This window comes from Pectinophora gossypiella, chromosome 28 (assembly GCF_024362695.1).
Source record: "Pectinophora gossypiella chromosome 28, ilPecGoss1.1, whole genome shotgun sequence".
Lineage (NCBI taxonomy): Eukaryota > Metazoa > Arthropoda > Insecta > Lepidoptera > Gelechiidae > Pectinophora > Pectinophora gossypiella.
The window spans coordinates 1482420-1504470 of record NC_065431.1 but is presented as its reverse complement, the minus strand read 5'-3'; the positions used below and the strand labels follow the sequence as shown (position 1 = coordinate 1504470).

At 35.6% G+C, this 22051-nt stretch overlaps 1 protein-coding gene and 1 long non-coding RNA gene across 6 annotated transcripts in view; one reads left to right on the top strand and one right to left on the bottom strand.

Moving 5' to 3' along the window:
- LOC126379251 (uncharacterized protein C1orf198 homolog) overlaps nt 1-22051 on the top strand; it is a 272783-nt gene that overhangs the window by 152769 nt on the left and 97963 nt on the right. Inside the window, exon 4 of one of the 5 annotated variants that reach the window (XM_050027951.1) lies at nt 630-947. The exons of the other annotated variants lie outside the window; for them this stretch is intronic. The gene's annotated coding sequence lies outside the window, so the exon portion shown is untranslated. Of the gene's footprint in view, nt 1-629; nt 948-22051 lie in introns of those variants that run through there. 5 annotated transcript variants of the gene reach the window in all.
- LOC126379311 (uncharacterized) overlaps nt 1-22051 on the bottom strand; it is a 178610-nt gene that overhangs the window by 149317 nt on the left and 7242 nt on the right. The gene's annotated exons all lie outside the window — the stretch shown is intronic.

The following is a 22051-nucleotide window of genomic DNA, read 5'->3' as shown; positions in this document are numbered from 1 at the left end:
TGATTGCCAACGTTTGGCCATATCATGAAGTAAATTCATGATAATTCAGTTGCTCATATCGTTAAACGTTTTGTGTTCATTGATCTGGCCAAACTACATCATGATGTGGCCAACGAATGATATCCTATTTGATCAATTCGAAGATCTGGCCACGACATATATACACGTCCCACTGCTGGGCACAGGCCTCCCTTCCATCAACCGGAGGGGGTATGAAGCATACTGCCCCACGCTGCTCCACTGCGTGTTGGTGGAGTTTGACGGCTAATAGCCGAGACCAATAACTTAACATGCCCTCCGAAACATGGAATCATCTTTTTCAGAATCGGGGCCATTTTGTGTCTACTTGGTACTATAATGAAAAACGAGTTTTTTTATATACTTTTCAACTACTCTATTGCTCCTAATTGCACATATTAGATTTTCATTAGCATAAAAAAGATCTCACTTTTCGTTTAATTACGAATTTATTGTCGCCATATGCGAACTGCGTGAGCGCCATTTTGAATAATCATATTCTTATGTGACTTTTAAATCAAATCAAATGCATTTATTAACTATAGGTTAACAAAAAGCAGGCATTGGTGCTAATTCCTGCAGACGCCATCTAATTTTATTTTAAGTTATACCTGTCATTTTCTTATCCGCTGAAAAAGAAAGGGACGGGTAATCGACAGGCATAAAATTTGCATAAAATTTATGGAACACACGTCAATTTTAAGCAGAAATCTAAAACAACCGTCTAAAAACTTTACATCGGCCAACAACCCAACAGAGTTAAGTAGCAAGCACGTCAAACGGCTCGCCCGGGTTATTCATTCGTTTTAAAATTAACTTGTTGAAAATCATCCGTCCCTTTCCTTTTGGGCGGATAAAAAAATGACGGGTATAACTTAAAATTAGGATGTGTCTGCAGGAATCGGGCCCCTTATGCTAATATCGTAATATCGTATGCATCGTATATCCTCTATACTTTACCTTTGTATTAGTTTTTATTTTATTTTGTTTAAGTACCTGTTCTTGCAAACCTCGAAATAGACACGCTTATTTCAAACCACGTAATACGCCAGACTTGGTTTCGGCCTTCTATGAATTTTATAATTAAAATAAATAAATAAAAATAACATATGACTTGGCTGTATGGGCTATGATACCTTTGCCTGTCCTACGGACAAAATAACAAAAAAAAAGTTTTTTACATTGTTTTTATATTATCACCAAAGACTAGGCTGTATGGGCTAAGTTCCCTTTGCCTGCCCGAATGGGCAAATAAAAAAAAAACAAAAAAATCAATCCACATAAAAAAATGTGGTTTCAATTTTTACTCGAATTGAAATTCGATTCTTTATTGTTGGAGAAAATCACATCGGAATGTGATATACAAAATGGCGCCTTCGTGGATTTCACAATAAAGTGCAACTTCTCTTTATAGATTTAAGACAGAATTTTCTTGAAGGTTATCTGTTAGCTTAGCACCGTAAGCACGCGACTCTTTCTCGCCGCGACAGAGATCTTCTGTCTCTTTCTGTGCAGTACTGTGAGAGAGTGACGGGTGACGTATGTCGAGGCGAGAAAGGGTCGCACGCTTACGGTGCTAAGCCCGCTGTAGATATATTTTAAATTAAAAGTTCTTTTTTTAATGCAAAATTTTGTTTTCGAATTTGCTGTCTGTTTTAAACACTTTTTATGACGAAATAAGTACACTGTCAAAAAATTTGTATTCTGTTTCATATTTTAATGTAGTAAATATTTTTAAAATTATAATTTATAAAATGTATAAATCTTATGAATTCCGTTCCTTTTTAAAAAAAAAAAACTAGTTTAGAGGAAAAAAGGAACAGACTTGTAAAATTCGTGTAACATACTCGTTTTGTGACGATTCTTATTATAATTATTTTATTAGTTGGGTACGGATTAAGCTTTCTTTGAAGATGACAGTAAAATGCTTTAAATACTTTTTTTCTACTCCTCTACTTTAATCTGGCATTTAAATAACCAAAAAGTCTAATATAAGTACATACATAATTAAACTCTTTGAAAAAGTGTACGCTCTATGGCCTATAAAAGCATTGTTTACAAAGTGTAACTGTACTATAATGTCGCCAAAAAAGCATTGTTGTTGTTTTTTTTTTGACCTGGAAACTGGCACCTTTACTTTGTTTGGTGCCATAGATATACTATAAAAAAAAAGTATACATTTACCGCCATTTTCCCGCGCGTTGGAAAATAAATTGGAAAATTTTTGTGTTTCGTTTCAAAACACTAAAAAGTATAAAATAAAAAGGAAAAATGGATGAAGAACTATTGAATTCTACACCAGAAGAAATTTCAACGTTAGCTCAAGATTTACATCTTCATTTTTATAAATAAAATTTTTCTTTGTATAATTTTTGTTTCATTTAAAATTACGTCGTCGTAGAAAAAGTATTGTATGCAACGTTGTATAACTAGGTCAAAAAATGCTCGTGGCGTCTCTTATTGCGATGTTCGCCAAGGCTCACATCGCAACTCACGCCACTCGCATTTTTTGACCCTTCTTATACAACTGTTGCATAATAGTATTTTTTCTACTCCTCTACTTTAATCTGGCATTTAAATAACCAAAAAGTCTAATATAAGTACATACATAATTAAACTCTTTGAAAAAGTGTACGCTCTATGGCCTATAAAAGCATTGTTTACAAAGTGTAACTGTACTATAATGTCGCCAAAAAAGCATTGTTGTTGTTTTTTTTTTGACCTGGAAACTGGCACCTTTACTTTGTTTGGTGCCATAGATATACTATAAAAAAAAAGTATACATTTACCGCCATTTTCCCGCGCGTTGGAAAATAAATTGGAAAATTTTTGTGTTTCGTTTCAAAACACTAAAAAGTATAAAATAAAAAGGAAAAATGGATGAAGAACTATTGAATTCTACACCAGAAGAAATTTCAACGTTAGCTCAAGATTTACATCTTCATTTTTATAAATAAAATTTTTCTTTGTATAATTTTTGTTTCATTTAAAATTACGTCGTCGTAGAAAAAGTATTGTATGCAACGTTGTATAACTAGGTCAAAAAATGCTCGTGGCGTCTCTTATTGCGATGTTCGCCAAGGCTCACATCGCAACTCACGCCACTCGCATTTTTTGACCCTTCTTATACAACTGTTGCATAAAATACTATTAGATGTGACACCAAATTAATTTTAACGGGGAGTGTTCTAGTTAGTTCCATCAATATACAGAGATGGCGTTGATATCACTTTAGGAAAACTTTTTAAAGACTTCGTGTTATATTCTCCAAAAACAATATAGATGGTGGTGTACGGTCACGAGTACTAATATGTATACACTTTGAAACCATGTCACATTATTTTTTTCGACAAATTAAACCGTAAGTCTCTTTAAATATCAAATATGATAGTGCGACAGGGTTCTATAGTGGGTACATGATATTGCTCATGACTGTACAGAGCCTTCGTTTAACTTCGTTCGTGGATAACAGCCATTTGCATTTTATATCTTTGTTTTTGGGTATAAATGATGACTCTTTTTATTACAAACAAGCACAATTACATCTTCCAACAATTATTCTGATCAAAATAATGAGAAGAAGTAGCAACATTATACATAATCTGATCCAAATACCAAGCAACAATTATTTTTATATGTGGGATATGGGTGAATATCAAAATGTCAAGTTTGGTGGCGAACATTCATATTATTTTTTCGTGAACAATTGGGATCCGACATCCTTTCGGATCCTTTTAGATCCTTTTTCATGTCGGGACCCAATTTTTCACGAAAAAATAATATGAAAGTTCGCCACCAAACTTGGCACATTTCGATATTCACCCATATAGAAATAAAACGGGATATTTTAAATATCTTTACTCGTTACATTATAATTAATTTTAACAAAACAAAAAATCCTTCTTCCCTTATCCTCTAACCCTGACCGACATCCCACCATAGACTCCCTTTCTTACTTTTTAAAACTGCCTTACGTCCCATTCATTAACCATCCTCCTTTCATACCATAAACAATCGAATTTCCATTCATTATCCTTCAATAGTATTCTAACTTTCCTAGATATATATGCTTCTGCCATTACATTGTATATATGAGTAATTATGTACCCGAGTAATGAGAAAATAGGTAATTATCACGTTAAAGCTGTACAACGCCATCTATATTGTTTTTGGTGAACGTAGCCTGGAAAGTCATCATCATCATCATCATCAGCCCATTAACGTCCCCACTGCTGGGGCACGGGCCTTCCCTATGGATGGGTAGGGAGATCGGGCCTTAAACCATCACGCGGGCCCAGTGCGGATTGATGGTTATTAACGACTGCTAATGCAGCCGGGACCAACGGCTTAACGTGCCTTCCGAAGCACGGAGGAGCTCGAGATGAAAACTTTTTTTTTTCTTTTGTGGTCACCCATCCAATGACCGGCCTTTGCGAAAGTTGCTTTACTTCAACAATCGCAGACCGAGCGCGTTAAACGCTGCGCCACCGAGCTCCTCCAAAAGTCACTCCGCCTGGAAAGTCATTATACTTTTTTTCTCATTGTTTACGACACAATGGAATTAGGCTTAAAATGAGGCAATACTAATTTATATATTACGTATAATTACCTGTGAACTGTAATATATCTTTAAAAATGCAATAGTAATGTATTTTTTTTTATTATTTTTTTTTAAATTTCAGCACTGGAAAATGACAACATTTATTTTAATTACGTTTATTATCTGTTTCACCTTTCACATTTAAAATTGGAGTTATAAACTTTCAGATTTTTAAAAAGAAACATGATATGTCTTTTTGTATTTTGAGTGTTAGGATAATTTTGTTTCGAATAGTTCAATTCTTCGCATAAAATGTAAAACAAAATTAGAAAAAAATGTAAGAAAGGTGCTATTATTAAATTGTTACCGAATAGCTCATTTTTTTTAAGTTATTTTGTGTGATTTAAAGATATCTTTCACTTACACTTAGTGTAGGAAAGAGAGAGCACTAGTTTTGTCAAAATAAAAGTTCCTTTGTTTTTTTGATATTGAATATCAGCGGCAGTCCTAAGCTATGATTTAAAATGTCTCGAAAACTGTGTTCAGGAAACTTTCCCCCGGACGACACCCCATTTACGAACCCTCACACCTTTCAGACTGCAAACTATTAAAAACATGAAAAGGAGATCATCGGCTCTCCATACTTTGGCCGGCCCAAATTTGAAAGTGCCGGCCAGAGAAAAAAAATGTGTCGAACCTTTCGAGTAGATTGCTCTGATCATTTTTTACTATGACACCAAACGTGTATGACCATTAGTTTGGCTTTAATTGGATTTTAAAAATCACGATTTTTCATACATTTTGTAAAAAAAAATATTGTGTCCGTTTGGAAAAAGGGGATACAGGCGTATTACAAAGGACCGTTAGAACATTTATTAGTATGGCGCCAAACTTCTATGACCATTATTTTGACGTTTATTGGACTTTCCGTTTTGGTTAATATATTAAAATGCCGGCAATCGAAAAGAATACGACGAATCCGTCTAATAGTTGCTTCTCAATATTTTTTAATATGACACCAAACATCTATGACCATTATTTTGACTTTTATTGGAATTTACGTTTTAGTTCAAATGTGAAAAGTGCCGACCAGCAAAAATAGCATGTAGACAGTATCGAGTAGATGCCTATTAACATTTTTTTCTATAGCACCAAACGTGTACGATCATTAGTTTGGCTTTTATTTTATTTTGAAAATCTTGATTTCTTATTTATTTTGTTTAAAAATAAAGTGCTTTGGGCAAAAATTGCGATACGGCGGATTACAAAGGACCTTTAATACAACTTTGAACATTTAATAATCTGGCGCAAAACATTTTTGACTTTGGCTTTTATTGACCTTTTTAAAATCTTTATTTTTTTTATACATTTTAACAATGACAACAAGCAGAGCTTTCCCAATGACTAGTTATTAGTCAGATAAATACTTTGTGTTTTTGTTTTGTGTGTTGATAGGTGAACTTCTATATTAATACCATCTGATTTTAGATATGACGTTGGCTGTAGTTTTTGCATTCCACTCAACGTTACGGCCTAAGTTTAGGTTGAATTATTATGACTGTAGATGGTTACCACCCTCCAAAGATAAGCTTGCCATCTAGTGACGAAACTCGTATTTTGGCATGACGTCTGAAGTAGCTTTAAGGGAAGACAGGAGTCGGGCAGTTGTACTTTGCATGTATGATAGCGCGACAGCGAAATATTGAAAATCTAAATATTATATTAACTGTAAACAACACGTGCGGCTAGCAAACAAACAACACCTGCACTTGTTTACGACACACGTGCAAGGTACGGTAGTGGGGACAACCCTTATAAGACGGCGAGCCGCACGAGTTGTACCATTCTTGTGTCGAACTCCGTACAGAGAACATCCAATAAAAGTAATCCGTGACAGTGAGCCATTGTTTAACTGGCGCTATGCGTCCTCCACAAAGGTCACTGTTACCTTGGGATCAGAGTATAATATTCTTACTCTAACATCAGAAGTAGAGGATCGTCCTGCTGCCCACCCATTATATTGAAAAAGACAGCCACAAAGGATGAAACTAAGTTTCAAATACTCGTATTATCCTGATAAGATAATAATCGTGGATGGAGTCAGGTGTTTAATTAATTAAAACTAAGGCTAAACTTGGAATTGGACCTGAATATAAAAATTGGACCTGGACTTGAGCCGTGGCATATTCATCACAATGTCTATGTACTGTCAGGATCGAGGATAATGGTGCCTACCTGCATTTGAATACTATTGTTACGGTGAGTCGTTTTCATACTGGAACTTTATTGTTATTGACTTCATTGCTGGGTGTATTTTAATTTTTAATAATGAGGAAATTGATTTCAAATTAACTTGGAAAGTACTATTTCTCTTTATTTTAAAACAAAATTGACGAGATATATTCCCGCAATACGTGTCAATCATAATTCAAACTGCGTTTTCAAATCGGTTTTCATCATCGTCAAATCTTGGTATTTTGGTCTAAAAATGTTTTGAATTGGTGCAGACACGCTAACGCTGCGTGGTTTAAGCTGTATTTTCTCACTCCAAGCAATAAAGAAATGAACTTTCGTTAAATTACAACGTGATTTGTAATCTACCGTCATTAATCAAATCTTTATAAACCAATTGAAAGAGTCATGTGAATGTGATAATACACCTAGTTATTTTGTTTCATGTGACCACTGCTACATGACGACGAGTGAATGACAAACGGCGAAGGCGTTACAGCATGACACAGTCTGAGCGTGGCAGCCGTGCCGCGTGTGTACCGTGTGGTGGTGACTTCGTGGCAGCGTATTGTATACTAAGCTGGCGCTTGATTGCCGATAGCCGCCATTTCTTTTAATAGATTATCAGAATGACCGAACAATCTTCAGAAAGCAAGAAACGTTTCGATTCCAAATGTGCTAAAGTAAAATTATTTCATCCAGGAGACTTTGTGCTTTGTAAAGATACCCAATGGTCTAATAACAAGCTAGGTCCTAAATATTTAGGGCCATATCAAATTGTAAAAAATATTGGCAATGATCGATACGAAATACAAAGTCTTCGTCCTGGTCAAAAAAATACTACAATAGCTCATGAACATCTCAGATTAATACCAAACCCGAATTTAGAATGATCCGTGATAGCAGTTTACAAGAAATAAAAAAAAATGGTTGTAAAGGTCACTTGTCAAAACAAGCCACAAAATAGCCTCTGAGTTCATCGAATATTTCTGAGACTGGAACTGCTGCTAATCCAAGCAACTAAAGCCTCTGAGTTTGACAAACGTCCCTTTCACCATGATGTTGATGAAACAAGCTATATTTTCGGCCGCTGAGTTTGACAACTGAACCTTCAGCCAGAACAAGCTTATAAAAATTTAAGCCTCTGAGTCTGGCGAAAGGTAAAAACTATTTGATTGATTAACATCTTCACCCATTTTAATCCGATCTTTGAACAAATAACAGGCGTAACAATGCAATTTGAAGAATGAAACGATTATTATTGAATTTGCCAATTGTAAGCTCGTGTCGATGCACCGATATAGACTTACAACAACTGACTTAACAGTACAAATACTTAGTTACAAATTGAATATGCTACTACAGTGAACTAAAAGATACCCTTGTTTCAGAATAAACGCAAGCTCAGAGCACGAGCTGCGTATCAGTATGGCCGTGATAGCGCGACAGCGAAATATTGAAAATCTAAATATTATATTAACTGTAAACAACACGTGCGGCTAGCAAACAAACAACACCTGCACTTGTTTACGACACACGTGCAAGGTACGGTAGTGGGGACAACCCTTATAAGACGGCGAGCCGCACGAGTTGTGCCATTCTTGTGTCGAACTCCGTACAGAGAACATCCAATAAAAGTAATCCGTGACAGTGAGCCATTGTTTAACTGGCGCTATGCGTCCTCCACAAAGGTCACTGTTACCTTGGGATCAGAGTATAATATTCTTACTCTAACACAATCACAATGTCCTGGTGCTACTCGGCCGATAACGTAGTACCTCTATCACCCCACTGTATTTTCCTTGTATACATACTTTTCTTAAAAAAGTAGCTTCTAAAGCGTAAACTCAAACCTATTTTTAATTTATAAAAATGTGTCAAAAATGTGTGTAGGTATCTATGAAAACACCAGATTTTTGAAAAATCGAATCAAGTTCAAAATAGTGGCCATAGACGTTTAATTCCATAGTAATAAACATTTTGACGATCCTTTACATAACGTGCCTGTTGTATTATATTTTTTTACAAAATGAATCAAAAATCAAGTTTTTTTTTTAATCTAACAAAAGCCAAACTAATGGTCATACACATTTTTGTCATAGTGAATAATGTGTACAGGTATCTTCTCGATAGCTTTGACATGTGTTTTTTGCTGACCGGCACTTTTCACACAGAAACTATAACGTAAAGTCCAACAAAAGTCAAAATAATGGTCATAGACGTTTGGTGCCATAATAATAAATGGTCAAACGGATAAGTTATAACGGATTATACCAATATTGTTTCTTGACCAGCACTTCACATTTTCACCAAAAATGTATGAAAATTCATGTTTTTTTAATTCGAATAAAACCGAAAATATTGACCCTACAGCTTTGGTGCCATAGTAATAAATGCTCAGACGGATAAGTTCTAAGGATATATACCATTATTGTTACTTGGCCGGCACTTTACATTTTGACCAAAAATGTATGAAAAATACAGTTTTTTGAATTCGAATAAAACCGAAGATATTGATCCTACAGCTTTGGTGCCATAGTAATAAATGCTCAAGTGAATAAGATCTAACGGAATATAGCAAAATTATTTTTTGGCCGGCACTTTGACTTCTGGGCCGAAATCCGATGATCTCCTTTCAGGAAACTGATGTATAGACAATTGTGATGTTCTTAATAATGTACGGTCTCGAGGACTAATATACACTTTGAAACCATGTCACATTAACTTGTTTGACAAATTAAACCATCATCATCATCAGCCATATAACATCCCCACTGCTGGGGCACGGGCCTTCCCTATGGATGGATAGGGAGATCGGGCCTTAAACCACCACGCGGGCCCAGTGCGGATTGATGGTTATTAACGACTGCTAATGCAGCCGGGACCAACGGTTTAACGTGCCTTCCGAAGCACGGAGGAGCTCGAGATGAAAACTTTTTTTTTGTGGTCACCCATCCTATGACCGGCCTTTGCGAAAGTTGCTTAACTTCGACAATCGCAGACCGAGCGCGTTTACCGCTGCGCCACCGAGCTCCTCATAAAATTAAACCATAAGTCTTAAATGTCAAATGTGATACTGAGACAGGGTTCTAAAGTGGGTACATGATATTACTCAAGTCATGACTGTACGGGTCTATATGTGTTACTCTACTTATGTTACCAACCTCCTACCACGTGGAATGCAATAAATGACATGATTATGATTACGTTGCTAATACGGAACTCATACAGACATCTGAAGTTCCTAAAAATCCCTAATATTTTCATGTTTAATCCGTTGTAGTCTAATATTAATAATTAATAAACTAATTTCAGCTGAGACTGCCCTCAAGATCATGCTCAAGTCCCTGTTTTTATAAGAACTGTCACATTGACATTATCTTGAAGGCAGTCTCGAAGCTGAGATTAATTTATTAATACAACCCTAAAAGGTGTAGGTGTTTTGAAGGGTGGGGGGATTTCATTCTTTTTGCCTGACGACGCATACTTTTCGAGATATTTTGAATTCTAGCTTAAGGCTGCTTTTGATGAATGACTCTAGAAGGGTTCTATCATCAAATCTACTTACTTAGTTGTAATATAAAATTTCTATAGATATGTTTATTATGTTACTGCTAAACTAATTATGAATACAATTGTAAATATAAATAAAGTGCTTTTTGATATTGAAACTGCTTTTTTTTAGAAAATGTTAGGACATTGCTAATTTGAAAATAATGCAGATGTTGGGATCCTTGATAGCAATAAATAAAACTAGCGGACTGTAACTATATCGCTGTCTATTAATTCCAAAATATTACAATATTTGTCAGCACCCTCACTTTTGGCTTTTGCATACAACTTTTGGATGGTAGCTGGTATCCTTAGCTCAGTTTTAAAACTTTTAGGGATAACAGCCGACTCATAGCAATTATGTCACAGCCTGTAACTACATATTTATAAATGTAAACAAATATTGTCATATATTTAAGGCTTTAATGGTACGAAATAAAGATATTATTATATTATTATTATAAGATTACAAATCGAACGCGAACGCGAGCGAGGCGCAGAGAGAAGTGTTTTTTTTTATTAGTGTTGCCAACGAGCGGGTCGGCGAGCGACGAATGAACGGCGATCGGCGGCCGCCCCGCGACCCCTCTAGTGAGGTGCGTAGACAGCAGACATCTGAAATAACTGAAAGTTTCACGCTTAATGAGACTTTTCAGAGTACGTTCTCCAAAACAAATATAGATGGCGCTGTATCGAGTTGCCTTCGTTTAACCTTCTAATTTCATGGATAACAGACATATGCATCTTTCTTTGTTTTTGCGTTTAAATGATGTCAATTTTTATTACATTGTTTAAGTTAACGCGGTTATAATCAGAATTAAAACACATAATAACGGGTTCTTACCGCGTTCAAAGCAGATTGGACTTCAATCACATCAGTCATCCCGTGATCATGGCACTTGCAACAGTGTCAAAATATAGGGAGTATCATATCCCTGCTTTGAACGCAGTAAGAACCCGTTATTATTATAAGTAATCAACATGAAAAGAAGCAATACAGGTAGCAAAATAATTCTGTAAGTACATAATGTGGTCCAAATATCAAGCAACAATTATTTTTATGTATGCTTCTGCCATTACATTGTATTTTGGAACAATTATGTACAATAATGAATGTATGTATGATGAAATTAAACCCCGTTTGAATGTAATTATTACTTTTAATCAGAAAATTAATAAGATACGATGAGGAGTGTCGATGACAGAGAGCCTATCTATATTTTAAGAGCATTACAGATAAGCGTGACATTGCTCTTAAAGTTTTGTCAGGCACTGTTTGCATTCCCTTAGATTTTTACAATTTTTTACAAAAAAGATTATAATAAAGTTAGTGATTATTTAGAAGATATGAATGCATGGGATTAACTGTCTGAGAACTGATATTAGGCAGCTAAATTACTCAATTGTATGAAAATATTTTATGTTTATTTTTTTAAAAGAACGTCTAGGGCCCTGGACCGAGGTTTTTCTTGCAGCTTCTTTTCCCCGGCTATACAGGTTGTGAGAAGCTGCAGTAGTTTTAGGCGGATAAGACGTTCGTTATGTAAAAATTGACGATTCAAAGTGTAACTATGTTACCTACTGAATAAAGATATTTTTGAATTTTAATTTCTTCACCGAGTAATGAGAATATATATATAGGTAATTATCACGTCAAATCGCAACAGCGCCATCTATATGTTTTGGGCAACGTAGCCTCAGTGCTTGATTATTGCAGATTTTAAAAGGGTGAATATCAAAATGCGCCAAGTTTGGTGGCGAACTTTTATATAATATTTTCGTGAAAAACTGGGTTCCGACATGAAAGTTATATTAAAACGGTTATATTTTATTTAATCGATTTAAAAAATATATAAATCGAGTGCCTTTTTTATTTTATTTTGTAATAACTATTTTTATGAATGACGTTCGTGAAAAAAACTAAAATAAGTTAAAAACCAGTAGGACAAAGTTAAATAAAACACCAAATTATCGAGCTTAAAGTTGGCCTGAAATATGTTATTTAGCCAGCAAAATATACTACCGTATTATTATACGTATTGTGTTTTCACGTTCAAATTGTCAATTTGTACTGAAATTAAATTTTTCATGGCCTGTGAAACGAGGCCAAAACAAATTTTCACTGTAAAACATCATAATTAACAGCCTACGCTCGTCCATTGCTGGAAATAGTCCTCTCCTATGGCACTGAGCTCGGTTACTGAGCTCGGTTTTAGGATTTCCTCCTCCAGCCGCCGCCAGCCACCTTACGGATGTAGTCATACCATCCTATCCCAAGAGCGATACACTACGTTTTCCAAGATACGGTGTCCATTAGAGAGTCCGTCTTCCCCTACAATCTCATAAAACAGTTTCAACACAGATTAATTCGCAACAAACCGCAGATGAAGTACCAGGACAACATAGGCTAGTAGGAGTTCGTTAGTAAACAGCCGAGCACACTTGTCGGGAGCTGTCAAAACAATACCCGTCTCTTTTGCACTAGGCTGTATACTACCTATCTGTCCTGTTCTCAAATACGTCATCATAAACATGAGAAAGTTAAAATATTGCGGGTAGTTCAACATTTGGTTACTTGTCAACTTGACAGCAGCAGCCGTCAGAACAATACACGTCTCTTTCGCACTAGGGTTTATGCTATCTCTCTGTCCTGTTGTGAAAAATGGACTCGCCCACTGTTTCTCTGACATTTGTTTTTTATTCGCCTATTTAAGGGCAGGCTAAGATCATGAGGCCGCACTGCCAAACTAAACAACACTTCTAACGATGTATGCTCTCCTAGTACTCGATTACAAATATTCAACCTATTCTGACAGAACATTTGCTCAAATCGTTTTCTTAAAACGGTTATATTTTGGGGACTATATTTTCTATCACCAAAATTTATATTTGTCATCAAGATGTATCACCTAATAAATAGATCTATCGCCACGAAATATTTTCGTTCTCAGATAAACAAAAATTGTTCCCAGGTATGAATTATCAAATTAATGTTAATATATGTGTAAAATAAGAGATCGATAACCAATAAAATTATTTTGCATTACATGAATATAAACTTCGTTTTTATAATAACAGTTTTGTTACTTAAATAATAACTCTGTGCTCAGAATGGTAGATCTGTCACCAAATAAATCGATTATCGATCCCTGACTGCGACTCCTTTTTATTTGATATTTTGTCACCAATACAGTAGTAACATTTTATTTCGTTCAGATATTAAATTAATAGTATTCGTTACCAATTTAATACATCAATTTATAATTTTAATGAAAAAATGATCAAAGGGGCAGAGACAAATTGGCGCGCTTTAAAAATTGCCCAATCCGGCCTCAACGATGGGTAGTAGGTAACTAGGTTCGATCACACGATGCGCGACGCGGGCGGCGTGCCATAAGCCAGCTATTTTAAACCAGCGCTGATTGTTCAGTGGTAATTATTTTAAACAATAAATATTGATTATATTGACTTTAATTGTTTTACTTACTACTCTGCTAAATATAATTTATACTACCAGTGGAAATTTAGAACCTTGGGAGTCTAGTTAAGTAGCAGAATCTTTTGGTTGAAACGATGATGACAACCCTAATTTTTTATTTGAACTTAATGCAATTTTCTAGTAACATAATATGATTTATTGGTAATCTCTTTAAATTAGTTTGTTTAAATACTTATTAGGACACACCTATTATAATACATACAAAAACATTTATTTGGTACTAGACCTTATATCTCAGGATTTTAGGTGATTTATTGTGAAACTGATTTTGCATTGTTTGGTGACTACATTTTGGTGACAGATCTACTATTTTGAGGACAAACCCTATTATTTAAGAAACACAAAACTAATTAAATTGGTGATAGCTTAAATGATACCCTTATATTTTATTTAATCGATTTAAAAAAATATATATTTTATTTTGTAATAACTATATTTATGAATGCCGTTCCTGAAAACACTAAAATAAGTTAAAAGCTAGTAGGACAAAATTAAATAAAACACCAAATCTTAGAGCTTAAAGTTGTCCTACAATATGTTATTTAGTCAGCAAAATATACCGTATTATTATACGTATTGAGTTTTCACGTTCAAATTGTTAATTTGTACTGAAATTAAATTTTTCATGGCCTGTGAAACGAGGCCAAAAACAAATTTTCACTGTAAAACATCATAATTAACAGCCTGCGCTCGTCCATTGCTGGAAATAGTCCTCTCCTATGGCACTCAGCTCGGTTTTAAGATTTCCTCCTCCAGCTGCTGCCAGCCACCTTACGGATGTCGTCATACCATCCTATTCCAAGAGCGTCACACTAGGTTTTCCAAGATACGGGTGTCCAGTCACGAGCGTTAATATGTATACACTTTGGTATCATGTCACATTAACTTTTTTGACAAATTGAACAGTAAGTCTCACTAAATGACAAATATGTTAGTACGATAGAGTCCTAAAGTGGGTACATGATCTCATGACTGTCCGTCCACTCGAGAATCCGTCTTGCCCTACAATCTCATAAATCAGTTTCTTCTAAATTCGCAGCAAACCGCAGATGAAGTACCAGGACAACATAGGCTAATAGGAGTTCGTTAGTAAACAGCCGAGCACACTTGTCGGGAGCTGTCAGAACAATACCTGTCTCTTTCGCACTAGGCTGTATACTATCTATCTGTCCTGTTCTCAAATTCGTCATCATAAACGTGAGAAAGTTAAAAATTGCGGGTAGTTCAACATTTGGTTACTTGTCAGTTTGCAGTAGCAGCTGTCAGAACAATACACGTCTCTTTCGCACTAGCCTTTATGCTATCTCTCTGTCCTGTTGTGAAAAACGGACTCGCCCACTGTTTCTCTGACATTTGTTTTTTATTCGCCTATTTAAGGACAGGCTAAGATCATGACACCATACTGCCAAACTAAACAGCACTTCTAATGATGTATGCTCTCCTAGTACTCGATTACAAATATTCGAACGGTTTTATTTATTCTGCTCGAACATTTGGTCGAAAAATGTTATTTTTAATCGATTTAAAAATATATAAATTAAGTCGATTGAGATTTTAATTACTTATCTTTTTTGTTCTGGACTTGTACATACATGGACTGAATAAAGATAATTATTTTTTTATTTCTTTTTACAAAAGAAAAGAAAAAAATCAGTAGGACAAAATGAAATAATAAAACATGGAAATATTGAGCCTAAAGTATTTTATTTGACTAGCAAAATATTATGCCGTATTATACGTATTGTATATCCAAGTTGAAATTGTCCGTTTGTACTGAAAGTACATTCTTAATGGCCTGTGAAACCAGGCCAAAATCCACAAATAATACGAATTCAACACAAAAATAAAAATTTTCACTGTAAAACCGAGCCAGAAAACAAAAAAAAAACAACTAACGCGATGGCGCTATTACAGCTTGATTACGGCGCTATTACACATTTTTATTCTGTAGGGTGTCAAAAAAAGGTTCTTAATAATACCCACAATAGGGCGAAATGTTTTTTTTTATTCTGGTTTTGGTTTTTTTTCTGGTCTGGCTTTTAATTATTTTTTTAAACATCTTTATCCAGACTCAAAAAATTGTTTTTTTACAAATATTAAAAAAATTATGATACAACAATACTGTTTTTTTTATATATATAATTTTGCATGTATTTTCAGTACAAACAAACATAACCTTATGTTATAATGAAGCACAGACTGTTAATTCTATAGTATACTAGAAACTGGACATTTTCACTATTCTTTAATTTTTTCGTGTCTTAGAATGATAAAAAAATTACAATAAGTACAAGATGTTTAGTTCTATACATTGGACTTTTTTGCCTGAACTGAACCTTTGCTATTGAATGATTGAACATAATAAGACGAAACAATTTGTTTTGGTTTTCCCCGAAGGGCAAGGGAAAGGGAACTATGCCCATACAGCCATGTCTTATACATATTATATAATTGGATCTATGTTATCTTAAAATTAAATAAATAATAAATTAATAATAAATAAATTATATATTTATCTTCTTGATGATGATTAATGAAATGATGAAAAGTGATGACGATTAATGATGAAACCTAAGCCTCCACCCTCGGAGCAGACTCCTACTCCGAACCCCAAACGAATTAACTCAAAAGTCCGCATAAACTTTCGAGTTATAAAGCGGCTTGTTGGCACGAAGCGAAAATAGATAGGTACACTTTGTTTATTGAATCCGATATAATAATTTTTCATGTCCTGTGAAACGAGGCCAAAAACAAATTTTCACTGTAAAACATCATAATTAACAGCCTACGCTCGTCCATTGCTGGAAATAGTCCTCTCCTATGGCGCTGAGCTCGGTTACTGAGCTCGGTTTTAGGATTTCCTCCTCCAGCCGCTGCCAGCCACCTTACGGATGTAGTCATACCATCCTATCCCAAGAGCGATACACTACGTTTTCCAAGATACGGTGTCCATTAGAGAGTCCGTCTTCCCCTACAATCTCATAAATCAGTTTCTTCTAAACAGTACAGATTAATTCGCAACAAACCGCAGATGAAGTACCAGGACAACATAGGCTAGTAGGAGTTCGTTAGTAAACAGCCGAGCACACTTGTCGGGAGCTGTCAAAACAATACCCGTCTCTTTTGCACTAGGCTGTATACTATCTATCTGTCCTGTTCTCAAATACGTCATCATAAACATGAGAAAGTTAAAATATTGCGGGTAGTTCAACATTTGGTTACTTGTCAACTTGAAAGCAGCAGCCGTCAGAACAATACACGTCTCTTTCGCACTAGGGTTTATGCTATCTCTCTGTCCTGTTGTGAAAAATGGACTCGCCCACTGTTTCTCTGACATTTGTTTTTTATTCGCCTATTTAAGGGCAGGCTAAGATCATGAGGCCGCACTGCCAAACTAAACAACACTTCTAACGATGTATGCTCTCCTAGTACTCGATTACAAATATTCAACCTATTCTGACAGAACATTTGCTCAAATCGTTTTCTTAAAACGGTTATATTTTATTTAATCGATTTAAAAAAAAAAAATATTTTGTAAAACTATATTTATGAATGCCGTTCCTGAAAACACTAAAATAAGTTAAAAGCTAGTAGGACAAAATTAAATAAAACACCAAATCTTAAAGCTTAAAGTTGTCCTACAATATGTTATTTAGTCAGCAAAATTTTTCATGGCCTGTGAAACAAGGCCGAAAACAAATTTTCACTGTAAAACATCATAATTAACAGCCTACGCTCGTCCATTGCTGGAAATAGTCCTCTCCTATGGCACTCAGCTCGGTTTTAGGATTTCCTCCTCCAGACGCTGCCAGCCACCTTACGGATGTAGTCATACCATCCTATCCCAAGAGCGTCACACTAGGTTTTCCAAGATACGGGTGTCAAGTCACGAGCGTTAATATGTATACACTTTGGTATCATGTCACATTAACTTTTTTGACAAATTGAACAGTAAGTCTCACAAAATGACAAATATGTTAGTACGATAGAGTCCTAAAGTGGGTACATGATATTGCTCATGACTGTCCGTCCACTCGAGAATCCGTCTTGCCCTACAATCTCATAAATCAGTTTCTTCTAAATTCGCAGCAAACCGCAGATGAAGTACCAGGACAACATAGGCTAATAGGAGTTCGTTAGTAAACAGCCGAGCACACTTGTCGGGAGCTGTCAGAACAATACCTGTCTCTTTCGCACTAGGCTGTATACTATCTATCTGTCCTGTTCTCAAATCCGTCATCATAAATGTGAGAAAGTTAAAAATTGCGGGTAGTTCAACATTTGGTTACTTGTCAGTTTGCAGTAGCAGCTGTCAGAACAATACACGTCTCTTTCGCACTAGCCTTTATGCTAGCTCTCTGTCCTGTTGTCAAAAATGGACTCTGAGTTTTTTTCTTCGCCCATTTAAGGACAGGCTAAGATCATGACACCATACTGCCAAACTAAACAGCACTTCTAATGATGTATGCTCTCCTAGTACTCGATTACAAATATTCGAACGGTTTGTTTATTCGCCTATTTAAGGGCAGGCTAAAATGTTATTTTTAATCGATTTAAAAATATATAAATTAAGTCGATTGAGATTTTAATTACTTATCTTTTTTGTTCTGGACTTGTACATACATGGACTGAATAAAGATAATTATTTTTTTATTTCTTTTTACAAAAGAAAAGAAAAAAATCAGTAGGACAAAATGAAATAATAAAACATGGAAATATTGAGCCTAAAGTATTTTATTTGACTAGCAAAATATTATGCCGTATTATACGTATTGTATATCCAAGTTGAAATTGTCCGTTTGTACTGAAGTACATTCTTAATGGCCTGTAAAACCAGGCCAAAATCCACAAATAATACGAATTCAACACAAAAATAAAAATTTTCACTGTAAAACCGAGCCAGAAAACAAAAAAAAAAACAACTAACGCGATGGCGCTATTACAGCTTGAGTACGGCGCTATTACACATTTTTATTCTGTAGGGTGTCAAAAAAAGGTTCTTAATAATACCCACAATAGGGCGAAACGTTTTTTTTTATTCTGGTTTTGGTTTTTTTTCTGGTCTGGCTTTTAATTATTTTTTTAAACATCTTTATCCAGACTCAAAAAATTGTTTTTTTACAAATATTAAAAAAAAGTATGATACAACAATACTGTTTTTTTATATATATAATTTTGCATGTATTTTCAGTACAAACAAACATAACCTTATGTTATAATGAAGCACAGACTGTTAATTCTATAGTATACTAGAAACTGGACATTTTCACTATTCTTTAATTTTTTCGTGTCTTAGAATGATAAAAAAATTACAATAAGTACAAGATGTTTAGTTCTATACATTGGACTTTTTTGCCTGAACTGAACCTTTGCTATTGAATGATTGAACATAATAAATAAGACGAAACAATTTGTTTTGGTTTTCCCCGAAGGGCAAGGCAAAGGGAACTATGCCCATACAGCCATGTCTTATGTATTTATTTTCTTGATGATGATTAATGAAATGATGAAAAGTGATGACGATGAATGATGAAACCTAAGCCTCCACCCTCGGAGCAGACTCCTACTCCGAACCCCAAACGAATTAACTCAAAAGTCCGCATAAGCTTTCGAGTTATAAAGCGGCTTGTTGGCACGAAGCGAAAATAGATAGGTACACTTTGTTTATTGAATCCGATATAATAACACTATCGCTTATGTTTTCCGACTAACTTAATGCGATCATTAACCACAAAACAGCACTTCGTATTAATTGTTCAGATTATTCAATGAAGAAAGCAACCGTCCCGTTCCCGCCAAAAAGCCTTGCAATAGATAGTCTAATTTCAGTCCAGGACAAAAAATATGGTCTCAATTATTACCAAGAGTGAAATTAATTGGAGGACATCGAGATTTTGTTGAAGTAAATCACAAGTCGCCGCGACTAAATGGTATTTCATAGTCTGCTCATTAGGAAACAGACGTGGCTGTAATTGTTATGTGGGCGGAAAGGTTCTCGAATGGCGACCACGTGTCGGACGACGCTCAGTAGATAGGCCGCTACAAGGTGGACCGACGATCTGGTGAAGGTCGCGGGAAGCCGCTGGATGCGGGCAGCGCAGGACCGATCGTCGTGGAAATCCTTGGGGGAGGCCTATGCCCAACAGTAGGCGTCGTACTGATGATGATGATTAACTGTTATAATTATAACAATACTTAAGCTCACAACTATATACTCTACTGGCCTAGGAATAGGTACTTCCATCGCAAGATGAACTGAGTGACCACGATGTGGATGGTGGATGTGTAGAGGGGGGGGTTTATAAAGGGGTGGGGGTAAGGGGGTTTATATAGGGGTGGGGTGTAGGGGGATTTTTATAGGGGTGGGGTGTAGGGGGGTTTATATAGGGGTGGGGTGTAGGGGGGTTTATATAGGGGTGGGGTGTAGGGGGGTTTATATAGGGGTGGGGTGTAGGGGGGTTTATATAGGGGTGGGGTGTAGGGGGTTTTTTATAGGGGTGGGGTGTAGGGGGGTTTATATAGGGGTGGGGTGTAGGGGGGTTTATATAGGGGTGGGGTGTAGGGGGGTTTATATAGGGGTGGGGTGTAGGGGGGTTTATATAGGGGTGGGGTGTAGGACGGTTTATATAGGGGTGGGGTGTAGGAAGGTTTATATAGGGGTGGGGTGTAGGGGGGTTTATACGGATGGGGGGGGGGTTATAAAGAGGGTGGGGGTTCTTCATTATTTTTGCCTAAAAATGTATAGTTTTCGAGATATTATTAAATATGGCTTAGGACTACTACTATTAATAGGATCCAATAAAACCATCAAAGTTATTTCCATAATGTTTTTTTATTGTATAATCTGATCTACTCAAGGTTGTAAGCGTTATTACTATTATTGTAGCTATAATATTAATAATAATAATTATTATTAGGTATATAATACACAGCACATCCGCAGAGGACACTTAAAGCTCGAGTCGAACCCTAGACGCGCTTTAGACTGCGTAGGCACTATTCACAAAGCCTAATGTCTATTTATAGTAATAGAAGAGTTTATTAACAGTGGAAGAGATGACAATTTAAGATTTATTTAGCAAGAGGTACCTAATAGCCGTGATTCCCGCAGATACCTCCTAATTTTATTTTAAGTTATACCTGTCATTTTCTTATCCGCCGAAAAGGAAAGAGACAGACGATTGACAGCTGATAATTTTGAAATGAACGAGTGAGTAACCCGGGCGAATAAAATGAACATCTCGTTGATGCAATCCGTTTGACGTGTGCTGAAAACTTAATTCTGTCGGGTTATTGGCCAATGAAAAATTTTGAGTGGGAAAAATTTTATGCTTGTCGATTACCCGTCCCTATCCATTTCAGCGGACAAGAAAAAGACAAGTAAGTATAACTTTAAATATAATTAAGAGGTAGATAGAGAACAAAGTACCCACGCCTCACCGAGCTTTCTGTTAGACCAACGTGATAGGTGAGCCGTATCGCCGTCTATAATGGTCGAGCCAACTGTGTTTGTGAAAACTGCACTTAATATAAATTAATAACTCATTGGTGCAAGTCCGGTACCGGAGTATATTGAATATATTAATTTACAAATCATAATTAAAGCACATAATAACGGGTTCTTACCGCGTTTAAATGGGGATATGAGACTCCCGATGTTTCGACACTGTTGCAAGTGCCATGATCACGGGATGACATCATGGCACTTGCAACAGTGTCGAAATATCGGAAGTCTCATATCCCCATTTAAACGCGGTAAGAACCCGTTATTATGTGCTTTAATTATGATAATAACCGCGTAAACTTAAAACAATTTACAAATCTTATTAAGAAGTTACTTAATTGGAAAATGCCTAAGTTAGTATTCATAAGGATTTGGTTCTTATTTATTAATAGTTAGGTGTAAAATTGAAGGCAGATCGGAAACTCTATAGATTTATCAGGGCACATGAAGGTATTGTAGTAATTTGTGTCAAGGGCATTGGGACCTTCGCTCGACGACAATAGATGGCGTAAGTGTATCGGTGATCGAAATTATTATTTTTGTCATAGATAAACTAAACTAAATGAGCTCTACACCCTTTTGCCACTACTTGAAGGTATAAAGAACCTACAAACAATAAAACATATTATAAATCCTTCCTATTTTCTTCAGGTTTATGGTACATAATAGTATATTATTAAGTTTGAAAATGGCAACACGGCAGCCA